Below are 11,938 nucleotides of genomic sequence, written 5' to 3'. Positions count from 1 at the left end.
CCATACAAACACCTGGGGAAATGGAGTTAGACCACACTGTTTTCTATGTCTGTTTAATACCACTGTCCTGGCACAAAAGAAGCAGTCAGTAAAAACTGGGAATCCCCTCTCTTTTTCCTCTGGTTGCTTCCACTGGTGCAGGCATCTCTCTGCAGCAGCGAAGTGAGCACAGCTGTCAAAGAAAATAATGAAATTGGTGCACAGAAAGTCCCTCTTCCCAGTATCAATTAGAGGAATTTTGAGGCTGCTCTAAATTTAACGAAACTGGAATTAATTTCTGGACACCCTGAGCAAAGAGTGATGGGAAGCGAGGGCAGAGCAGCATCTCCTCTCTGTCCTCCTGTACAGATTTCACCCAGTTTGGGTGTGCTTGGAAACTGCTCACAACATTATTCTGATAATTCAAGCATCCCTGTTGAATACACAGCAGAGGAACATAGAAAAGATATTTTCATCTTTATCTTCTCTCAGTGCAAGCACATTGCATTGTGCACTGTCTGCACAGATTGCTTTGTTCTAAGTTTTCAGTTTCATTCAAAGAAGTGCAGTGGCATCTCAGCAGTTTCAAGGAATCAACTAAATAAGCTACTGTGATCCAGTTCCAAACTTAGATACCATATATTTGTTATGCTGTAGCTTAGAGTAGCAGCTTCAACACCATTGGGACCTCTCTCATAATTAAGTATATCACAATATTTTGAAAACTGGATTTTGCATTGACAAAATGCAATGGCTTCCAAACAGCTGTTATGGTCTATCATGTAAATCCTTGTTAGTTTGTGGGTTATTGACCCAACAGACTCTAATGGGAGTTCTTTGGAGATGTTCAATCTATTGTATGTGCCCAGCTGCATCTGATGCGCCTGTTATTTGCTCTTTGAAGCTTTAGGGGCTATTATGTGGGTCCAGCTGCTGACAGTACAATACAAAATTTCTTATAATCTATCAGATACATAAATACTAAATTCCTCTTCTGCATTTAGGTGCGTGTTTTTGTGGCTTTTCCATCTGGCCCCTGTCATTACTCTTTTATCAGCTACTTTGGCAGAAAAGGTGGAAAGAAAGGCAGAAGCAGTTACTGAGATTTTACTTAGCCTTCAGCTTGGGAAGCATGAAACAGGAGGAGCCCTCCATAGGGACAAAGGTGAACAAAATCACAAGGCTGCTCCTCACCCGTTTCTAGCTTCATGTCCAAGATCAGCACCAAAAGCCAGTCTCTAATATTGTCAGACAGCATTACAGAAGTGGATTGGCTATTCTAGAACTGGAAATGAATACGTTACAAAGAGGAACTGGGTTACCCCATCTGCTGCCCAGCACATGAGCTTGGGGTACCATATTCCAGAGACTGCACTGCAGGAGCTGTCCCATCCCTTCCTGATACCATTCTGGGTTCACAATGAGAAGCAATCATCATTTTTGTATGAAGAAAAGATTTAAAGTCTTTAAAAATAATTATCTGGAATAAACCTTGTTAAAAATACTTTTTTTCTTGAGGTTACTGACTGAGGCTTCTTGCTGCTTGATATAGCCTACATTCTAGATGTTGGGTTGGAACATCATAAATACACATATTTTGATATGGTTGCTATCTATGCCAGTTATGTTAAATGAGGCTTTATTTTCTTCTGAATATTACGTTCATTTTAAAGACAGACCAAAAAAAAAGAAAAAAAAAAGAAACCCTAGAGAAATCACAGACGACTTCTCATTCATGAGGCATGATTTACAGTGGCTGTAATTCTTGACCTACAATTTCTGCAGACATTTTAGGGCCATCAAACAACAGAAAAAGCAGCACTGCACTTCTAAGGAAGAATTTGCCTTCTTCATTAAAAAAAAAAAAACAACCCACACAAATCACCCTATTGCATAAGAAATCCAATTAAATTAACAAATATAATCTGTCTTAAAAAGTACATTCAAACATTTAATTTGCATAGAAACAGGCAGCGCTATTCATTTTGATAGAAGAAAATCAAAAGTCATAGCTAGCAGCCACTCTTCTAAACCAGATTTTGAGCACAACCCCCCAGGGCTGTTTCTACCAGTTTTCCAATAAATCATGTAATGACTTTTAGAAAAGACAGATATTTAATTCTTGAATTAGAACTATAGGACCATAACCAAAGACTGACAGCCCTCTTTTTCTGCCATACTCCCATACAAACCCTTTCAGCCAATTGGCTGTGAAATAATGCAGTAATTAGGCAATTAGATATTTGGGAGAATGTAGAATGAAGCACCGAATGCTGACCTTTATTACTTAGATCAAAGAACATTGGAAGAATGACCAAATATATCTTGTTTACAAGCTCTCACTCATTTTTTTCAGCATTTCAAAATTAAGAATTGGGAGATCAGACCTCCAAAGCTATCCATAAATTTGCAGTTGGTATCAGATACATAGGAGATAAGCCACTTTCTTTGTGCATAGAAAGTACTATCTCTTTAATTACTAGGTTGTTTATTTCCTTAAATATATTGATTTATACCTATAGCAGTTATTGAGTAGCAACAAGATAAAAATTACAAGCTCCTTGTTCCCAAGTATCTTCTCCAATACCATCAACCATAATCAACACTTGGAAGAGTGAGGAAAAATGAAAGTAAACCACAAACTAAATCAACCCACTCCAAAAATTCCCTTTTCACTGAATCCTTAGTCATCAACAGAAGGAGAATCTCCAGAGATGGAAATTTGTGGAAGTGCTTTAATTTTTATTTCTCTTTCTGGTGAAAAATAACAACTTTCAGTCATGCATAAAAGAGGGAAGAGTCAAGAAGTTGATCTATTAACTAAACCCCTCTACCCTGTATTCTTTTACTCTCAAACCACCAGGCAGCTGGAAACTGCAGTGAATGCAGATGCTATACCAGGCACTGAAATAACCTACAATGTAACTGGTGGGAAGATTTTACATCTGGAGGCACTGGGAAAGTCAGGCTTTCTTATTCTGCTTCTTTCATTGGCATCTTGACTGGAAGAAGAAGAGTTTGTACATTTTTCCATCTGTTGGTCAGAAGTTTCAGACTGTTCTCCTGGTGGTCCTTTATTTGTCACTGGGGACAAAGAGTTGGATAGGTGCAAGAACTTGCCCTTTAGATGCAGCTCCTTTGGACCAAATCTAAATGCAGAGTAACTCCTCAGTCTGTAAAAGTTACAGCATAAAATGTTTATAGCTTGCACAGCTGGAATCCATGAACATGGAAGTTCCCTCTGAGTAAGATGCATTGCAAGACACAAAGTCTCTTTAAAGCATAATTTGTGAGTGAACATAATTCTCTAATTTAAGTTGCATATTGCTTCTTTGGGGTTTTAAAAGAATATTCTGGTTCTAAAAGCAAGAAATGTGATTATTTACGTGTGCACCTTGGAAGCCAATGAGAAAGACTACAGATGTAGAAGATGTGCTCAAAGTATAAGTCTTTCAAGTAAAAAATCCTGCAGCAGAAATACCTCATAGGCCATTCTGCCTCCTTCCCTCACCCCCATATAAAGAAGTTCTATTCGCAATTACAGGAACATCTTACTTGAAGCTGCAGGAGCCCCAACAGTGCTTCACTGGAAAATTAAATGCCCTTTGTGGAGGTGAATTTTTCACAGGCTTATTTTGGCTAGAGATTGTCTTGGATGCAAAATAAAAATATTCAAATGTAATTAGATCAAATTTGAATACGTGTTTTTTCTGCTGAACAAGTAGTTGAGAACAGTCACTGGTGGTCATTTGGCCAATTACAGTTTGAGGGTTTCATCAGGAGAAGTCACATTTTATAGATTGTCCACAAAGGCTTTTAAAATTGGTGTAGTTTAAAGTCTGAACATCTAAGAAAATACATATAAATTTCTTTTACATATATATGTATACTCATATAATTATATTACACAAATGTTATATATTTTATATCTCTCTACTCAAAATAGAACTTCTGAAATCCCCACCTTGACCCAAAATAGTAATGGAAAGTAGAACTTCTGTACTGATTTCAATGGGATTTGATTCAGGTTCTTCAACACTGTTAGAACAAGGGATAAATTAAGTAACAAGTTTGTTGAAACTTGACCTAAAGCCATTTTGCTGTTTTCATGCACACCGGTGAATTCCATCCCCTCTCTCCTGTGATGTAGCCCACCTTGAGGTCCAAGAACTTCTGTGCATCCTTTTGCTCTCATACCACATTCTTTTTTAATGTCTATACCTCCTGATAAGTCATTGAAAAGTAGTATAATGATCGGATTGAACTGCTTGTTCACTTAGATTCATACTACAGGACAAAACAAGTCCAAGTTGTACATGAAAAAAAAACTCACTTGCAAAAGTTTGCTATTGCACCTGAGTACTGAACCTGGAGATCGGAGCTGCCTAATCTCAGTAGTTAAAGATATAGTGGCACATCACATTTCATGACAGTGACTTTTCAGGACAGTTCTTGCTGTCCTGACATTTCCCCCCCTGGCCCCAGTCACCACACACTGCTACCAGTCATGTCAGAAACACCACTTTTCCCTTCCCTTGGTCTGTAGGCAGAGGCAGAAGGGATATCTGCAAGCAAGATCTAAGGAGTGAAGTTTTCTCATTGCTTTAGTGGATAGAATCGAGATGTTGGTTTGCACCCAAATACATAGAGAGCACAAAACTAAGAATCTGCATAAAGATGTTTAAATCCCTGTATCAGCTGTAGACAAAAGTTGTGCTTGTTACCAACATATCCTTTACATTCATTTGTAATTAGTATCAGGAACACAACGTAGTGAAATAAATCAAGTGAACAAGACAAGAGAAGGCATGCCTGGTTTAAACTCAACCTGCCATAAAAGCTCTTTTCCAGCACAGTACAAACAGCAAAATTATTGATTAACTTGTATTACTCCACAAGAAGAACAAATTATTGCTGATTAAAGCCATGCAGGTGATAAAAGAACTTAACCAACAAAAGCTGCCAGCTTTAGGTTGGGAAACAGCTGTGTCCCTAATTATGCAGCCTGATTTATACTCTATTAAATCAGTATATAAGTAACCCATTTCTCTGAAAGCATTTAAACCTCTTATATTCCACCAAACACAGCGATTTTATTTGAAATAAATGTATCCAGCTCTTTTGGGAACATATGGTATATTTCTCTCTTATTAATAATTCAGTTCAAATGAGCAAAAATTAGTTGGTGCAGTTACAGCTGATTTTGTCCTGAAAAGATCTGCATTAATTTTAGACGTTTTGTAAATTGGGCTATTAAATAAAAGCATTATATGTGAATTACCCTTTAAATTTTAAGCAAGTTGGTGGTTTAATGATATTTTCTCGTCAGATTCATTTTCAATCTCTAAAAAATTATAGTCATTATAGTAAGACAAATTTTTAAAACCCTCTACTTCCATCCAATTACATACTGTACTAATAAGTAAACTAGAAAAGTTTTGTGCTTCATTTCTCTATTTCATCTTTCCCATCAGACGGCAATTGCTCTCTTCACTTCTGCCTCCGCCAATGAAATCAGACACTGACCTCACTTCTCCTCACCTGGTCGCTCACCTCCAGCCTTCAGCTCCAACCTCTGAGCCTTATGCTTTGTATCCTTCTGCCCTTCTATACATCACTCCTGCAATGTGTGCATGTGGCTCTGGGCTGGCAGTGATGCATATCAGGGAATTAGGAGGAAAGCAGGTATGATTTTGTGTGAGAGAAATATCAGCCCATGCTATTGAATTAGCCTAACCTGGCTGTCAGCTCTTTGTGATGCATTCTCTGCACAATGGAGGTGCGTAGCTCCTGTAGCACTAATGGGAGTCCTGCTAGTGAATCATGAGGATGCACCCCTGTCCATTTAAGTCCTGCTTCCATTGCAGTGACCAAAACATGTTTAAAATACAAGTGCATGGTGGAATATAATGCCAAGTAAAAGACATTCCTGATTTGGTATCTGCTCCATGGTAAATCTTTAACTTTTTACAGAACTCAGACAGGCACAAACCCATGCATGTGGTAAAATTAATTCAGAAGCATGAAACCCGAGCAGGCAACTAGACAGCTATTTTTAGCATAATATTTTTCTTTTTAAACTCTTGTGGTCTCTGACATGCTGCTACAAGTAGGTTCATTGTTACGTGGTTCTATATTCATGTTTCGCAGGCAAATCTAGAACAAGGAAGCTTAATTCTGATCTTACTAACAAACACAGACCTTTGAGCCAATGTCCTTTTCCAATACACTGCAGAGTATCAAAGAAGCAGTCTTTTCCTTCCTGCTGCCCTGGGTTTAGTTCTGTAGCTTGGCTTAGTTTACATACTGAGTGCCTAACTATTAGCAGTTATGCGTGCCAATTAACAAAGACAGCCTCTTAGACTTCTACATGTAGGATATCTCAGAATATTATCACATAAATCACTCTAATGTTAATAACCGCTTTGTTCGCATAGATTCATCCGTATCTGTACCTATTTTGTTATATTATCTACCATTTTAGAAAGCTATCCAGCTTACTTACAGAGTTAAATTCAAATAGTCTAAAGGTTAATGTGAAACACTGGAAAGACATTATGAGTACAGCAGTATATTTTAAAGGCTCTTGGCTGTTAGAATCACTAAGAATGAACGCCCAGCTCAGTGTGACTCCCCAGTTCTGCACCAAGGAAGGTTACAGAAAAAAAATTTCCTCTTCTGCACGATGTTCTGCATGCCTTACCTCACTGATATCAGGGTTGCAAGATAAGATGGTGAATGGTAACAAATGGGGCCCTGGGCAAACTAATTTAGTACCAGATCTGGAGGTTGGTGGCCCTACCTGTGGCAGGGGTTGGAACTTGATGACCTTTGGGGTCCCTTCCAACCCAACCCATTCTATGATTTTATGAAATATAAGTCTCAAATGTTTTGTTTCTTGCAAATTCTTCATTTGACCACAAGTATTCTGGTGACAGAATCCCATAGGTTTCTTTTAAGCCCCATCATAGAATCATAGAATGGCCTGGGTTGAAAAGGACCTCAAAGATCTTCTAGTTTCAACCTCCCTGCCACAAGCAGGGTTGCCAGCCACTAGATCAGACTGCCCAGAGCCACCACATCCAGCCTGGCCTCAAATGCCTCCAGGAATGGAACATCCACAACCTCTATTCCTAACTATGAGTTCATGGACATGCAGATGGCTTTGACTCAGCCCTTCCAGGTTCTGTGTCCCTCCAACACCCCAGCCTAGGTATCCTTTCAACAACAGAAGACAGGTTTGGAAGGGGCTGCTCAGAAGCCAGTGTAGCTTTCAGAGGTAATGAAGGAAGTTGAGAAGGAAAAAGCAGCAGCAGTAAGAAGTTTAGCCAGTCTGTAACAACACTGTCTGTGCCCAGGTAGTATCACATCATAGGGCATGGCACCACCTTGGTCCCATCGAGCTCATGTTTTCCACGAATGTCAGAATGAGTTCAATAAGGAGCAGGGTAGAGCATCACAGCCAATGCTGGCACAGGAGGCCACATGCTTCTGGCATTTTAAAGAGCACTGCTTCTCCATACCCCAAGCTGCGAGGGTGATGTTGCCTGATGGGATGCTTGATGGGCACCATGGTTGTGGGTTTCATCTGCTCTTCTGAATGGCCATGAGTCAGCCCTGACAGGTACTGAGGAGGACATGCTTTGGGCAGATATGAATGAAACTGTCCCTGGAAGTAAATCATGTAAAGCAGCTTCCTTCCATTAGGAATAGAAGTGGCATCAATAACCAATTAAGAGACTGATTTTGATCCCCCATGTGGTTTATGCCGTTTTATCTCCACTTGCTTGCACTGACAAAGCCCTGACTTAACAGCAAGCTCAATATGACAAGACACAAAGTTGTTTTTGCTATATGTTCACATTCATTAGAGGGTTGATTTTTCAAATTTTGGAGAAGAGAATAAAGACAACATTGGGCAAGAGCCATCACTTTACCTGTGCTGCCACCAACTTTACAGTCTGATAGGAATGATTCCAAGCACCACTATATATATATATATATATATAATTATTTTTTTTCTGAAAAAGATAAAGGAAATAGGTTTCCATAATATGCAAAGAGAATGTGCTTTTACCTTACTGTAGGAAGCTTAAGGCCTTTGAATGAAAAACATACAGTTGACATAGAATTACACCCCAAACAGCTGCACTGTGTGTTTAAAATCACTGATGGGTAGTTTTTTATTTTTCTAATTCAGAAATTAGTTTTCCAGTGCTCATTACAGGATCTTTCTGCTGATCCAAGCCTGTTTTTCCATGCAGTCCCTCCTCCTTCCAATGCATGGCAAAGGCGAGCGGATGGATAACGTCAGATTGCACTGTTTATTTTATACCCTCACAGCTCTCAGTCATCACTAATGGTTGAGGCCGGGATCTGCACAACTTCTTTGCTGCTTTTCTCAAATGGATACAAACAGAACTTTCTGCTCCATGACTTTTATCAGGATATTTATATGAGCACCTGCAATGTGTATATGTGAAAGAGAAGTGCATCCTCTTATCTCTCCCACACTTTACCCGTTGTCCTACTGCCACTGCTTCCCCTGATATCCCATGCCTCTACGGCCCACTCAGACAGAAATCCTCAGGTTAATAATGGCAAGTACTGATAAGATAAAAAAAGGCAATAAAGTGTGTTCAAAGGGGCACTCTTTGATCTCCCAGCAATATTCTACTTCCACTGATCTTGAGTGCTGTCAATACTTTAATGACACAAACAACCTGGCCCAGAGGGTGCAGAGCTGGTAAAGCTGTACCACTTTATGCTAGCAGCTCTCAGCCTGACCACTGCAAGTAGAAACTGAAGGAATGTTTTCTCTTTAACAAGTTTCTTGAGCAATAGAGCAAGATTCATGTGGGTTTTTTTCAGTGAAATAAATGTTATAACCCTATTCACATACCCTCAGCTTTTTGCTAGTCCTCTGTAGGAAGATAGCATTTAAACATTATTCTAGCTGTTTTTTTAGTAGTTTTATATTTCATTTATCCCAAGCAAATAAATAGTTAATGAGCATTTTATATAAGTGTGTGTAGCTAACAGAAAGCTTTCCCTCTGTTAGGCTATTCCTGCAAGACACTGCAAGAGTTTAAGGCTGGAAATTTTCTCGTCTACACAAGCAGATCCCCACAGAACCATAGGCTGGAAAAGACCTTCATGAACGTTTAGTCCAGGCATCATGGAAGTGCTGTGAGGGACTTCAAGGGAATGGTAGCCCTGAGCAGAGCTATCATCCATAAACACTGGAGTGTCTACAACCCCATGCAAGGCACTGTAAGGAAGAAGCAGATGTTGCTCCTGAGTTGGCTTGGAAGCTCTGCGCAGGTCACCCAGAGATTTGGGCCCTTCTGACAGTGGTACCAGACTGGGGAAAGGAGAAGGCTGTCACCTAAACTTCCATCCTCACCCACTCATGTGAATAATCACTGGGAACCTCCCTTAGGTTTTTCTCTGTTCCTTTCCTTAACATTAGTACTGTTGGTTTCTGGATGGTCTGAGTTCAAGAACTCAGGAGAAGAGTTGGCTACATGTAAGTCTTTGAGTTTCAGATACTTAACAGGGAAGGATTTTCTTGTAGCTGAACCTTTCCCTTATGATAATGTGTCAGATCTGGTGAGATCCTAATTAGCTCCTTCACAGCTGGATCACCTTCACCCTGTCCCTCCACCAACTGCTATCAATAATGCAAACACACATGAACAGGTTTAAAGGGAAGGATTTTTCCCACTGAAACAAAAAAAATTCCTCAAAACCAAATTTTTAAAGGACTTAGATTATCAAGATCATTAAATCACATAGGTGATATATAACACCTTCAAACATTATATATGCACAAGGAGAAATAAGCATAACTTTCTTTCCTCATATTCCCCAACACACCCTAAAATTAGCTATATTATTCCCACCCTTTTATCTAGATTCTTTCCATCATTTATTTTGCAAGGCTGTAGCATAGGGAAGCGCATTTCTTTAATCTGACTCACCATTCCAGAATAGTGAATTCAATATGGGAATACAAATCCACCACCAGTCCAATGGGAGCCTATACTTGACAGAGGAAATTCCATGCTTACAACTGTGGCTGCTGATCTAGGCATACAAGATATGTACGTACATCTTCATCTCAGAATCAACACCATAATTTGCGTCATGATTTCAAGTTAATTTTTGAGAAAAACAACAGATGTATTCATATGTTTTTATGAATGGGGGCGACAATTAAAATATGGAAAACCTTCCTGACTGATCTCTGATCATTTCCCTGATATTTTGCATCTCACAGTGAACTTCAGCTAATTGTCAGTAAGGCACCTGAAACGCTTTTCAAGCAGATTTAAAAGAGAGTTAGAAGAGCATCAGTAAACAATTAAGCTGCAGTTTTATGATGACACAGAATTTAGTAATGAGGCTTCGTATTTGTCTCCAACACGCAATAGATTTGAAATAAACCCCATTCCATGTCAGAAAAAAAGCAAAGCCTGAATTGACAGTGCAGCAGAGAATTTATTTTTTCCCCTTTTCTCCCTAGCTGAAGTTATTATCACAACTGCTAGAGAATTTGTGAGATTGGGAGATAAGAATCATTATGATCCATTGGGGACTCGTCAATCACAGCAAACTGCTACCAGAATCGAAATTGCATCTGCATTTGAATTAGCAACATTACTCGCCAATTTAGTTCAGAGTGAACATTTTTCCATTGAAGATGGAATTAAATTAGAAAATGAGTGAGTCTTTAATTTCCAGATTATAAATCACTGAAAATAATTCAACTCCTGTACCTTAAGGCCAATTACATTATCCTAAGCGACATTTTATCTCACAACCTTCCAAGTGATTTCATGATGGGGAACCATCACACAAATCAGTTTTGCTCTAGTAGCAAGAAATATATCTACCCACAGAGTTAGACATAAAATACTAGGAACAGTTTTAATGCTGGAGCTTATTTTACATGAAATTTGATTGTCTGTTTGATAGTATATTTTCACGTATTAATGAACTGATGCATATACTTGAAACGGTCAAGTTAGGTGTCCAAATCAATGCTCAGTGTTATCAGTATCACAAAACCACTATGAAAATAAGTATTTTGTTTTGACATAGAATAGCTACAATTTGAATTGTTCTTAAAGGAGAAATAATTTTTTTCTAAGTAAGCGTATGTGGTTTTGGTGGTGTTTTTATTTCCCTTCTTTGTAAGGGCAGGAGAGAGGATGCCAGCTTCCCACTCTTACCAACCTGGAGGCACACATTCTCCATGAAAAAAGATGCAGCATAAAATTAGAGTTCTTATGAATGGAATGGTCATGTCTGCACATGTACTTTCAAAGAGCCCTCAGCTAGCATGGATTTCCCCTCCTCTTGCTATTTTGCCCTGACAAATGCAGCAAGTCCATTTTCAAAATGTAAAGACCTCAGTTTCATCTCCTCGAGACATCAAAAAAACCCATGGTTGAATTGCAGGAATCTTTCTACTGCAAAGCTTCAGGTTTTGGCCTCGTTTTCCCATGCCAATACAACTCTCTCAGGACCCTTGCCATGAGTTCATGAGACCAACAGGCATCTGCGGGGCTCACCACACAGAACTCACTTCAGTTACAGACAACATTTGCTAATAGCTGCTGACTTTTGCCATCTTGGTCACTGCTCCTTTCTTTTTCTTTTCTTTTTTTTTAAGCTCTTCTGCAACTTTTTCAGTGGTTCACTTTCTCTTATTCTGCCAAATTCAGTCATTTTCATCTCACCTTCCTTGTCTGTATTCACATTTTATTTTTGCCATGACTAGCATTACGGTTGCCAGCAAATGATCATGAATAAAACATACAATACCCTTTATTTTATGTATGTAATATAAAATGTATTTTATATTATTTATATTACATTATACATTTTATATAGACCTACATTATGTAAGTAAAATACACAACTCACTTTTTGTTAATTAGCCACCTGAGCT

The sequence above is a fragment of the Coturnix japonica genome, chromosome 6 (assembly GCF_001577835.2).
Source record: "Coturnix japonica isolate 7356 chromosome 6, Coturnix japonica 2.1, whole genome shotgun sequence".
In the NCBI taxonomy this organism is placed as follows: domain Eukaryota; kingdom Metazoa; phylum Chordata; class Aves; order Galliformes; family Phasianidae; genus Coturnix; species Coturnix japonica.
This window is presented reverse-complemented; position numbering follows the sequence as displayed.